Here is a 14,037-nt window from a genome sequence, read left to right as displayed (position 1 = left end):
AGATGTCAGCACCATCATTTATTCATTCATTCAATCATATTTATTGAGCACCTACTGTGCGCAGAGCACTGTACTAAGCGCTTGGGAAGTACAAGTTGGCATCCTCACAAGGCCTGTAGATAGCGCACGGCCCTGGGAGTCAGAAGGACATAGTTTCTAATTCCAGCTCTGTCACTTCTCTGTGTGACCTTGGGCACATCACTTCACTTCTCTGTGCCTCAGTTTTCTCATCTGGAGAATTTGGATTGAAGCTGTGAACCCCATGTGCAGCAGAGACTGTGTCCAACTTGGCTTACTTGTATTTACCCCAGTGCTTAGTACAGTGCCTGGCAAATAGTAAGCACTTCACGAATACCACAATTATTATTATTATCCTCTCGTCTACTCTCTTCCAAGAAATTTTTCAGGGAGGCGGATTAAGTTTATTCCATGTTTTTCTTTCGCACTGGCCTGGAACCTGATTTCTCAGCATGAATCTCTGTTTGGTCTCTCTATGTTGTGGCATTGTTCCAGACAAACAGAGAGCCAACATTTCAATGCCTCCAGAATTGCCTTTTCACATCGTATCTCCAAACCTCTCTCTCTCTCAGAACCACATGGGCTCGACGAAGAACAGATGAGCCCTAGAAGTAGGTGGTGTTCTTTGACGCAGGTGATCTTGCTGCTGTTTCCACCAGCCCATTCACGCTCCACTGAATGAAACTCTGGTGTGATCGAACAGTATGAAACAGGAGAACAGAAGGATAAACAGCGTGGTCCAGTAGAAAGAGTGGAAAGAGCACGGGCCTGGGTGCTGGGAAGTTGTCTGTTGTATTGTTAGGTTATATGCTCCCAAGCACTTAATAATAATAATAATAATAATGGCATTTACTAAGCACTTACTATGTGCAAAGCACTGTTCTAAGCGCTGGGGAGGTGACAAGGTGATCAGGTTGTCCCACGGGGGGCTCACAGTCTTCATCCCCATTTTACAGATGAGGGAACTGAGGCACAGAGAAGTTAAGTGACTTGCCCAAAGTCACACAGCTGACAATTGGCAGAGCCGGAATTTGAACCCATGACCTCTGACTCCAAAGCCCAGGTTCTTTCTACCAAGCCACGCTGCTAATACAGTGCTCTGCATGCAGTAAGCCCTTGATAGATACAACTGTCTGAATTAGAGGACCTGCATTCTAATTCATTCATTCTTTCAATCGCATTTATTGAGCGCTTACTGTGTGCAGAGCACTGTACTAAGCGCTTATGCCAGCTCCACTATGGCTTGCTGTGTATCCTAGGGTAAGTCAATCAATCCACCAAAATTAATGAGCACTTACTATGTGCAGAGCACTGTACTAAACTCTTGGGAGAGTACAATAACAGAGTTGGTAGACACATTATCTGCCCATGCTGATCTTACAGCCTAGAAGGGGAAACAATCATTAATATAAAGAAATTACAGATATATGTCAAGTGCTGTGGGGCTCAGGGAGGAGTGAATAAAGACAGCAAATCAGGGCAACACAGAAGGAAGTGGGAGAAGTGGAAATGAGGGGTTGGTCAAGGAAGGCCTCTTGGAGGAGGTGTGCATTAATAAGGCTTTGTAAGTGGGGGAGAGTAATTGTCTGCCAGATCTGAAGAGGGACGGTGCTCCATACCAGAGGCATGATGCGCTTAGTACAGTGCTCCCCAAGCAGTAAGTGCTCAATAAATATGACTGAATGAATGTGGGTGAGAGGTCAATGGTGAGATGGATGAAATCTGGGTACAGTGAGTAGGTTGTAAGTCAGTAAGTCACTTATCTTCTCTGTTCCTCCATCTCCTCATCTGTAAAATGGGGATTTAATATCTGTTCTATTTAGATTATGAGTCCCATGTGGGACAGGGACTGTGTCCAATAGGGACAGTCTCTATATGTTGCCAACCTGTACTTCCCAAGCATTTAGTACAGTGCTCTGCACACAGTAGGTGCTCAATAAATATGAATGAATGAATGAATGAATGTACTCTACCTACCCCAGCTCTTAATATAGTTTTTGGCCCATCATAAACACTAAATACCACAATAGTCATTATAATAATGATAGTAATAGTTATTTTTGAGCTGGGGGAACCGCCCAATCCCCAGCCCGCAACTCTGATCAACCCTCAGCTCTGACTTCATCCCCAGCTCCACCCTCGATTCATGTCCCTTTCAATCCCATTTCTCATCTCAGCTCTGGCCAAGCCCTGCTGGCCCAGGCCATGAGCTCAGATTTCAAAGCTCCCCGTGGGTCAGGGTTTATGAGGAGTTACCTCCGTCCGTTATAATGACAATTATATAATCCATTATGTTGTGGAGTCATCTCCACAACATAACACTCACCTAATGGCTAGCTGGACAGGGCAGTCCTGGATCTGCTGTTATGAGTTTTATTAAGAGAAACAGCATGGCTCAGTGGAAAGAGCCATCCTCCACCGCTGATCTCCTCACCGTACCTCTCTCTCGCCTGTCCCGCCATCGACCCCCGGCCCACGTCATCCCCCGGGCCTGGAATGCCCTCCCTCTGCCCATCCGCCAAGCTAGCCCTCTTCCTCCCTTCAAGGCCCTGCTGAGAGCTCACCTCCTCCAGGAGGCATTCCCAGACTGAGCCCCTTCCTTCCTCTCCCCCTCGTCCCCCCTCCATCCCCCCATCTTACCTCCCTCCCTTCCCCACAGCACCTGTATATATGTATATGTTTGTACATATTTTTTTTACTCTATTTATTTAATTTATTTGTACATATCTATTCTATTTATTTTATTTTGTTAGTACATTTGGTTTTGTTCTCTGTCTCCCCCTTTTAGACTGTGAGCCCACTGTTGGGTAGGGACTGTCTCTATATGTTGCCAATTTGTACTTCCCAAGCGCTTAGTACAGTGCTCTGCACATAGTAAGCGCTCAATAAATACGATTGATGATGATGATGAAAGAGCCCGGGCTTTGGAGTCAGAGGCCGTGAGGTTCAAATCCCGGCTCCACCAATTGTCAGCTGTGTGACTTTGGGCAAGTCACTTAACTTCTCTGTGCCTCAGTTACCTCATCTGTAAAATGGAGATGAAGACTGTGAGCCCCCCGTGGGACAACCTGATCACCTTGTAACCTCCCCAGCGCTTAGAACAGTGCTTTGCACATAGTAAGCACTTAATAAATGCCACCATTACTATTATTAAGCACTTGCTATGTGCCCAACTCTGTACTATATGCTGGGTTAGAGTCAAGATCATCAGGTGGGACTCATTCCCTGTCCCACACAGGGTTCACAGCCCAACTAGGAGGGAGAACAGGTATTCATTCATTCATTCATATTTATAGAGCACTTACTGTACTGAGCTCTTAGGAGAGTACAATACAATAATAAACAGACACATTCCCTGTCTACAATTAGTTTATGATGCAGTGGCTAAAGCACAGGCCTCAGAGACTGAAGGTCACCGGTTCTAATCCCAGCCCTGGCACTTATCAGCTGTGTGACCTTGGACAAGTCGCTTCACTTCTCCGTGCCCCAGTTGCCTCACCTGTAAAATGGGAATTGAGACTGTGAGTTCCGTGTGGGACAAGGACTGTGCCCAACCCAATTTGCTTGTATCCACCCCAGTGCTTAGTACAGTGTTTGGGCACATAGTAAGTGCTTAAATATACCACATTTATTATTATTAGAGAGCCATTTTACAAGAAAACAGGCACAGGGGAGTTAAGTGACTTGCCCAAGTTCACACAGCAGGTGAGTGTCAGAGCTGCGATTAGAACCTAATAAGATTAGAACTCTTTCCAATAAACCATGCTATCCTTAATCCTTCCTTCCTCTTTCCCTAAAACACATGTCCCCTCAGAGTTCGGGTACTCCCCTATTTTAATTTTCTTAAAGTATCCTGATTACCTTCTGTATAGTGAGCATAACCCTCTCCTCTCATAAAACTGAAACTGTCACTAAACATTTTCCCTCCATCTCCTGCATTAATGAGTTGTGCCTGCCAAATGAGGTGTGAAGAAGGGAGGGAACAAGGTTAATGTAACCAATGGCTAGAATGATAATGGGTAATGATTAGATTTTTCATTTTAACAACTCCCTTCCTTGTTTTTTTTTGTTGGTTTTTTTTCCATTTGCAAACCTAGGCCAGAGCAGGAAAGGAGATTTCCCCTGAAATAGAGTGCCTTCGAAAAAAGAATTAGACTGGTGCCCAGCTTGAGTAATAGGAATAAGAATCAGAGAAGCAGCGTGGCTCAGTGGAAAGAGCATGGGCTTTGGAATCAGAGGTTATGGGTCCAAATCCCAGCTCCACCAATTGTCAGCTGTGTGACTTTGGGCAAGTCACTTCACTTCTCTGGGTCTCAGTTCCCTCATCTGTAAAATGGGGATTAAGACTGTGAGCCCCTCGTGGGACAACCTGATCACCTTGTAACCTCCCCAGTGCTTAGAGCAGTGCTTTGCACATAGTAAGCACTTAATAAATGCCATTATTATTATTATTATTATTATGTTAAACTAAAGAGAATTTTCCATTGGAAAACCATTTCCTTTCTTTGCTGAAGGGTGGTCCTAAAAAAGGACCAGATTGTTTATATTTCTTATTTATTGGCACCTAATGTTAGTTTTTTTTCTCAGTGATAGACACTTGCAAGAACAGCAAAGACACACGTGATGGACAGGAATTTTAGGTTTGTGCATATATATGCGTACGCACTCACGAGGGGGAGGCAGAAGAAAGAGCGGACATTTTCCAAGAGTAATTTTGTCCAAAAAGATTTCGTTCTGCATTTATAAAATGGACTTAAATCTGGTTGTGTGTGCTCTCTTTTTTGGTTGGGAGTCAGTGTTCGTTCAAAATGTTCAAATGATCTGACAGGCCAGATGCCTTATCACAAAAGTTAAAGCCAGTTTATGGGTCTGAAAAGCAAGTTTTCTTATTTAATGTTGGCTCTGGAATAGGTGGATGTCAGAGAGGCAGTAATTCTTTCCAAGAGATTCCTAGGATACATTGGAAAGACTGTTTTGTAAACATGGCTACATGTGATACATTTCAGACTTTTACTGCTCCTAGTTTCTGGGAAACTTGGATTCTTGAGATGCACCATATCTCTTAGATTTATGATTTTTCCCCCTGGGATTTTCTTTTTCTTTCAGAATCTCCCACGGGGACAGGGCAACAGGGTATTTGGGTAAACATTGGGTAACCATTCTATTGAATGGTTATTTAAGGTCAGACACTCCCATATCTTACTAGCTAAGGAAGTGTGAATGGAAATGGTGGTTGTGTTGCCACCGGTGGTAGTGGTGATGATTTTAGTGACGGTAGTGTGGTGCTGATGGTAGGAATGAAGAAAATGGGGTTGGTGCCAATGGTGGTCGTGATGATAGTGGTCGTAATGATGAAAATGGTGGGGGTCATGAGGATAACGGTAGTGCTTTTGGTGGTAATGATGCAAAGACCCCTCCCAGACTGAGCCCCTTTTTCCTCTCCTCCTCCCCATCCCCCCTGACCTACCTCTTTCCCCTCCCCACAGCACCTGTATATATGTTTGTACAGATTTATTACGCTATTTTACTTGTACATATTTACTATTCTATTTATTTTGTTATGTGCATCTAGCTTTATTTCTACTTATTCTGAAGATTTTGACACCTGTCAACCTGTTTTGTTGTCTGTCTCCCCCTTCTAGACTGTGAGCCTGTTGTTGGGTAGGGATCATCTCTATATGTTGCCAACTCGTACTTCCCAAGAGCTTAGTACAGTGCTCTACACACAGTAAGCACTCAATAAATACGATTGAATGAATGAATGAAACGGTGATGCTGATGGCCTGGTCACACACTTGCTTAGTACAGTGCTCTGCACACAGCAAGTGCTCAATAAATATGATTTAAATACTTGCTGGATCCATGGCTCAGTGGAAAGAGCATAGGCTTTGGAGTCAGAGGTCATGGGTTCAAATCCCGCTCCACCACTTGTCAGCTGTGTGACTTTGGCAAATCACTTCACTTCTCTGGGCCTCAGTTCCCACATCTGTAAAATGGGAATGAAGACTGTGAGCCCCGTGGGACAACCTGATCATCTTGTATCTCCCCCAGCACTTGGAACAGTGCTTTGCACATAGTAAGCACTTAATAAATGCCATCATTATTACTATTACCATTATTAGTACAGTGCTCTGCACATAGAAAGCACTCAATAAATATGATTGAAATACATGCTGGATCCTTTTGCAGATGAAGATGTACTCTGATTTTTTTTAAATTGCATTTATGTGCAATTAGATCATTAAACACAAACCATAACATGATTTGAAACTGCTGGAGAGAGGAAGAGATGGACTCAGTAAAAAGGGCAGAGACATAAAGTTAACAATTCTTTTTTTTTTTTTAAGAGAATTCCTTGGAGATTAGCTGATTTTCTTCTTTTCCTTCAATATAGAATCTAAGAATATATAAGAAAAATACCTTTCTTATAGCTCAGTGGAAAGAACACGGGCTTTGGAGTCAGAGGCCATGGGTTCAAATCCCGGCTCTGCCAATTGTCAGCTGTGAGACTTTGGGCAAGTCACTTCACTTCTCTGTGCCTCAGTTACCTCATCTGTAAAATGGGGATGAAGACTGTGAGCCCCCCGTGGGACAACCTGATCACCTTGTAACCTCCCCAGTGCTTAGAACAGTGCTTTGCACATAGTAAGCACTTAATAAATGCCATTATTATTATTATTACCTAATCTCCCTGATACATAAGGGATAGTTCAATTATTTACATATTGTCTTTGCTTCTTCCCTTTATTTAAACATATTTAAAACTGAATGATTTATATACAGGACACTATGGATGATAATTTTGGAACGATGCTGCCTTCATATGCTTTGTTGTGCAGACGATGGGATCCTCTCCACCATAATAATAATAATAATGGCATTTATTACATGCTTACTATGTACAAAGCACTGTTCTAAGCACTGGGGAGGTTATAAGGTCATCAGGTTGTCCCACGGGGGGCTCACAGTCAATCCCCATTTTACAGATGAGGCAACTGAGGCACAGAGAAGTTAAGTGACTTGCCCATAGACACACAGCTGACAATTGACGGAGCTGGGATTTGAACCCATGACCTCCGACTCTACATCCCCTGCTCTTTCCACCGAGCCATGCTGCTCAATTATTAATAGGATAATTATTCTATTTCCTAAGAATTTACTACATGCTAAGCTTTCAGGTTGTTACAAAATAATCAAATTGAACTCAATCACTATCACAAACACGGCTCACAATCTGAGTGGTAGGGAGAATGGATATCTTATTCCCATTTGAACCAATCATATTTCTTGAGCATTTACTGCATTCAGAGCACTGTACTAGGTGCTTGGGAGAGTACAATATAACAGAAGTTGGCAGGCGCATTCCCTGCCCACAATAAGTTTACAATCTGGAGGATTTTAATCAATAAGTGATATTTATTGACTGCTTTCTGTGTGCAGAGCACTGTACTAAGTGCTTGGGAAAGTACAATACAATATAGAGTTGGTTCACACAAATGAACTCTCTCAAGGTCGCACCTGGAGCGTTTCCAATACTCTGGCGGGAGAGTCACGCAGAGGCCTACCCATTCCATTCCTAGTGAGGCCAGTGGCTAGCGAGTGGAAGGTAATCTGCTACAAGTCAAAACTCACCTGGGCAGCAGCAGCACGGGAGAGAGTCGAGGGAGGAGACTCAAGTTTAAGTGCAAAAGAAGGCAATGGTAAACCATTTCTGTATTTTTTTTTACCAAGAAAACTCTGTGGATACACCATCAGAATGATTGCAGATGGAGAGCGGGACATTCTGGGACAGCTGTATCCATGGTATTGCTATGGGTCGGAAATGACTCAACAGCATAAGTCAAGACACACGAATGAATTGCCTCAACAGTAAGTCTGAGGGATTCTTAAACAAATTTGACTGCAATGAAGAATCAATCATATTTATTGAGCTCTTACTGTGTGCAGAGCACTGTACTAAGCGATTGGGAAGTACAAGTTGGCAACATATAGAAGAAGAAGGTGATGATTTAAAGCATGGTTCGCCTACGCTTTTTCTGTTGAAAATTTAGTGTGAAGCTGCAACCACTAGCCCTGCTGAACAAATTTGGAACTCATTTGAGGAAAAAGCTGTGACTATCTCCTTGGATTGATAGGCCTGCATGAAATGAACTCATTAATTTTGGTATTTGTGAAATGCTTCCTACGTGCCAAGCACTGTACTAAGCCCTGGGGAAGATACAAGATAATCAGGTTTGACATGGGATTCACAGTCTAAATAGGAGGGAGAAAAGGGATTGAATCTTCATTTTGCAGATGAAGGAACGGAGGCCCGGAGAAATCAAGTGTTTTTGCCCTAGATCACACAGCAGGTTTGTGAAAGGGGCAGGATTAGAACCCTGGTCCTCTGACTCCTAAGCCTTTGCTCTTTCCACTAAAGTGGTGCGATAAGGATTATCAGTACTGAATCAGGGTTTGCAGTTGCATTCTTACAGAAGGAAAGGCTATCACAGACCACAGAGTCAGCTTTGAAAATAAAGGACCACTAAACACAGTATATACCTATAGTATCTATATTACTCTCATAGTAATATATGGTAATAAATATTAATGCTAGATACTTGAAATAAAAGCTCATATAATACATTACATATTTTATTACTTTGATCATTTGATTCCTATTTGATTATTATTTTAAATTGTTGGAGAAAGCAGCATGACCCAGTGGAAAGAGCTCAAGCGTGGGATTCAGACAACAGGGGTTCGAATCCCAGCTCTGCCACTTACCTGCTATGTGACCTTGGGGAAGGCACTTCTCTTCTCTGTACCTCAGTTACCTCTGCTGTAAAATGAGGATTAAGACTGAGATCCCTATTTGGGACAGGGACTGTGTCCAATCTGTTTATCTTGTATCTACCCCAGTACTAAGTACCATGCCTGGCATATAGTAAGTGTTTAAAAACCAGTAAAAAAAAAAAAAAAATCTAAAAATTTGACTGCCATAGTACCCTTTTTATCACAGACCACCATTTTCAAGTTTGCTACAGATAGGTCAAGGAACTCTCCTCTGACTTTCTTTCAACGAGCTAGACAAGTTTCCAAGAGTTCAGTTTAGGGCTACAGATTTTGAGCAAAACCCAGCCGGGGCTAGACTCTAAATATAAATTTTCTGGGGAAGGAGAGGTGGGAAATTGGTTTTATCACTTTAGAATTTGTGAAAAGACTTAACTATATTCTGGTAAAGAAGTCAAGTGGTGCTAAATCTATGAACATTATTCAAATTTTGTTTTCGTGTTTTGTTGTTTTAATGGTACTTAAGTACTTACTATGTGCAAGGTACTGTACTAAACACTGGGGTAGATACAAGCTAATCAGGTCAGATTCAGTCCCTGTCCAATGTGGGGCACACAGTCTAAATGTTCATTTTCAGATAATTGCTTTCTTCTAAATTGGTGCTGAAAAATCGATATGTAGTTTCCAAAAGTATGCATTTTCAAGGGCCTTTTTATATTGCAGAAACATAAATATGTGTGTGTATTTGATAATTTATATACATATGCATTACACATTATATATTATAGTATATATATGTGTATATATATACACACACACTTTTAAAAATATATAATATCAACTGTTTACTTCCATTACAATTAATCCCAAATCAACTGGCCCAAAGGAAAGATGCTTTGTAAAACCACAGCACTTCTTCCACTTGATTTTAAGGTCCTTGAGGGCAGGGATGTGTGTACCAACTCTATTATATTTCCCCAAGAGCTTAGTACAGTGCTCTATCCACAGTAGGTGCTCAATATATACCATTGATTCATCATCACCCCATCATCCTCATTTTATCAACTCCATTCACCAAAATGATTTCCTAATGTCACCATCTAGGACACATATTTCCCAGCACTTGTACCCTGAAAAGAAAAATCAGTGAGCAGAACATACATTGTTTTACAAATCGACATTTGCTGCTGTACAATCCATGTATTTTTTTTCAATTGGATTGTAACGGGTAAATGAAATATATCCTCAATTTATCTCCCCAATATTGTGTTTTCACTGGCATACGTGACAAGATTTAGGTCTTCCATTTAAAACACCCTTCAAGCTTTCTTCCTGGCATTTATTCCATTCTGCTTCCTCTCCCTAGAGATTGATTTGGATCCCAAACTCGAAGTTGGCTTCTCATCTTTGCCCCAAGCCTTCCCTGAACAGAGGTGGCTGATTCCTATCATCTGAATTCTTTACTCTAGCTGATATGGTATTTGGCTGAAGAGTATTTCCAAAGCAGTATAGGAAAACCACACTCGTTTCTTTTTAGCACCTGGGGCTGATCTCAGACTATGCTTTGAAACAGTGTTAACCTGGATTTGCCTCTCACTCTGAATTATGTTTGTTTACATTTTCTTCTGCAACGGTGACTGATCCGAGAGGCAAAAAGGTTAATTACTTAATCCAACACCCTGTTGGGGTAACTTGTATTAAGAAGGCAGTGTGGCCTAGTGAAAAGATCATGGAACTGGTATTATTATTGTAATTATTATTTTCACCATCACTATTATTATCATTATTACTGTATTTTTAAAGCATTTACTATTTGCCAAACACTATACTAAGCACTGGGATAGTAGATACAAGTTAATCAGGCTGGACATATGGAACTCACAGTCTGAGAAGGGAGTATGATTGAATTCTTCCTTTCCTCTACTCCCATTCCCTTCTGTGTCACCCTGACTTGCTCCCTTTATTCATCTCCCTTCCCAACCCCACAGCACTGATATACGTAACTGCCATTTATTTATTTATATTAATGTCTGTCTCCCCCTCTAGACTGTAAGCTCATTTTGGGCGGGGAACATGTCTGCTAATTCTGTCTATTGTATTTTCCTCAAACGCTTAGTTTGGTGTTCTGCATATGTAGGCACTCAAAAAATATGATCGATTGATTAGGATGTTCAGATCAAAGTCCCTGTCCTAAGTGGGGCTCATCTTCTAAGCGGGGGGATTAAACAGGAATTTCATCCCCATTTTACAGATGAGGGAAGTGACTTGTCCAAGGTCACACAACAAGAAAGTGGTGGAGTCGGGATTAGAACCCTGGTCCCCTGACTTCCAGGCTCGTTTTCTTTCCACTAGGCCCTGCTGCTTTGGGTAGTACCCCCTATTTTCACAATCATGAACACAACTGTTTCTTCCAATACCCTATTGCACTCTGTCCAAATACAGGGAAAACATTCCCTAATTCCATATTCCTGTTTTATTCAGAACAGGTAGTGAAATCACACACTCTGGCAGAACAGACTGAATTTCTCTTACCAAAACCTGCCTAGAGTCAAAAATCAGTCCCATCCATGACCCCCTGTCTCTGCTAGAATTTTCTCTGTGTCGATATTGAGCATCACCTTCCTGCTAGATAGGCTGAGGCACAAATAGATACGTCACCCAACTTCCAGGACTGTAAATGAACCCATTTGAAAATGTCCAGTTTAAACACTTATTCCAATAAGGCAGAACGATGGTTTCCAACTAGGCCCTTGATTGAAATAGAATCTGACATTTTAGATAATTCCATATGCAGTATTAAAGTTTGCCTGATGCATAGCTTGGAGGAAAATCAACAGTGACTAATTCATGGATGAACTCTCAACATTTTAACCAAAAGAAAAAAAAGTTACTCGATGTTTTTCTGGTCCATACCCAAGGCGATTCCTCAGATTCATTTTGAAAAGAACCTTAGGGAGACTGTTCTGATAGGCATAATAAATTGCTTTCATCATCTTCCCTGTGACTAGGGTCAGTAAAAGTGAAAAGGAAAAAAAGATAATGGCAATGATAATTACATAGTAATTGTTGTATTTAAGCACTTACTATCTGCCAGCACTGGGGCAGCTATAATACAATCAAGTTGGACACAGTCTCACGTCACATTCATAGTCTAAGGGGGAGGGAGTAAGGTCATCCTCTAGATTGTAAGCTCTTTGTGGGCCGGGAATGTGCCTGTTTATTGCTACACTGTACACTCCCAAGCTCTCTGTATAGCGCTCTGCACACAGTAAGTGCTCAATAAATATGACTGAATGAATGCATGAAAGGTATTTAATTTGCATTTTACAGATGAAGTAACTGAGGGGCAGGAAAGTTAAGTGACTTTTCCAAAGTCACACAGCAGTCAAATGGCAGAGCCAGAACCAGAAACCAAATCTTCTGCTTCTCAATTCCACTTCTCTGCATTCATTCATTCAATCGTATTTATTGAGCGCTTACTGTGTGCAGAGCACTGCACTAAGCGCTTGGGAAGTACAAGATGGCAACATAAAGAGACGGTCCCTACCCAACAGTGGGCTTTTCTCTTACCACCAGGCCACACTCCCTCTAGCACAATATGCCCTGGTGGCAAGGGAAATGTGCCAGTCGGGGGGAGTGGGTCACAAGTGGAACAGATTTCATTTTTGAAGAATCCGTGTGGAAATGGCCCAGTTAAATCTGTTTCATTTGCCTATTTGAATCCTAGAAGCTATTGATCCCGCAGTAAAATAAGCAAGCTTAGATGAGCTCCAGTCCAAGACCACCAGAGAACAGACCCCTTTACCAGAGGGATTTCGTCTAAGCGTATGAGATCAATCCAGGTTCTGTAAAGAGGGTTTGGGAGCCTTAAAGGCCCGCTTGTTTTCCTGCTTCATGCCTTGCAATACTGATGAGTTTAGTATTTCATGAGCAGACACTAGGGGAAGTGGCAACCCTCCAGCGTAGTAATGGACACCGGCGTGTCGTCACAGTTTACAATGGTCGTCTTTGTAGGCCACATTCTCTACCCAGCAGGCTGTGCTGCCCTGACCTCTGAGGTGTTTTTAATTTCCAAAGACTGCTGATCCAGAGAGGTGCTTAAATGAACTGCTGAAAATAGAGCGAGCAGAACAGGAGGGAGGAGGTGGGGAACACCGATCCAATGTGTGAAAAGTGTCATTTAAAATAAAACCTGATGATTTCACGTCAACGAAGAGGCTGGTCAGCTTTGAAGATAAGAGAACCGAGACGGGCTGTATCAAAATATTTTAGTGTTTCCTGAAAGTAGTTTTAAATGGTGAAATGAGTTGTAAATCCTTCCTTTTTTCTCTGGAAAAAACCCCCACGAACATTGGCAATATGATGTGGTGATGAAAAAGAAAACCACAGCATAATTAGTCATTGACAAAAAATGGAATAAATATTGAATTCAGCATCTGCAATAATTAGTCTCTCAGAAGCAGCTAGTTAGACCCCAGAAAGGAATAGAAGTTAATCACAGCTACTAAAATTACCTGAAGCCCCATTAATTATCCAGGTAAGTACATGTCTTTAACCTGAATGTACGTGCTTCCTGTTTGTGTTCGATTTTCCTTTTGACCCTTCTGGATTTCAGACTAGAGTTTTACCAGTGTCAGCAAGGATGGGATTTAAGCCCTAAAATGAGGGATCTGATTTTAAGAGTGAAAAGTGAAGTTTTACAGCCTTGACCTTTTTATTTTTATGGTATTTGTTAAGCGCTTATTGTGTCAAACACTGGGTTAGACACAAATTCAGGTTGGACACAGTCCCAAACCAGCATGGCTCAGTGGAAAGAGCACGGGCTTGGGAGTCAGAGGCCATGGGTTCAAATCCCAGCTCCGCCAATTGTCAGCTGTGTGACTTTGGGCAAGTCACTTAACTTCTCTGTGCCTCAGTTGCCTCATCTGTAAAATGGGAATTAAGACTGTGAGCCTCACTTGGGACAACCTGATCACCTTGTATCCTCCCCAGCGCTTAGAACAGTGCTCTGCATATAGTAAGTGCTTAACAAATGCCATCATTATATTTCTAGACTGTGAGCCCGTTGTTGGGTAGGGACTTTATATGTTGCCAACTTGTACTTCCCAAGTGTTTAGTACAGTGCTCTCTGCACACAGTAAGCACTCAATAAATATGACAATGAAAGTAGGAAGGAGACCCCAAAAAGCAACTCCGTGAGATCCCTCACCGCTGTAAAGCCTAGCTCTCCAGGAGGTAGAGTCTATA

The sequence above is a fragment of the Tachyglossus aculeatus genome, chromosome 19, assembly GCF_015852505.1.
Source record: "Tachyglossus aculeatus isolate mTacAcu1 chromosome 19, mTacAcu1.pri, whole genome shotgun sequence".
Classification (NCBI taxonomy): domain Eukaryota; kingdom Metazoa; phylum Chordata; class Mammalia; order Monotremata; family Tachyglossidae; genus Tachyglossus; species Tachyglossus aculeatus.
Note: the sequence above shows the minus strand (reverse complement) of the source record.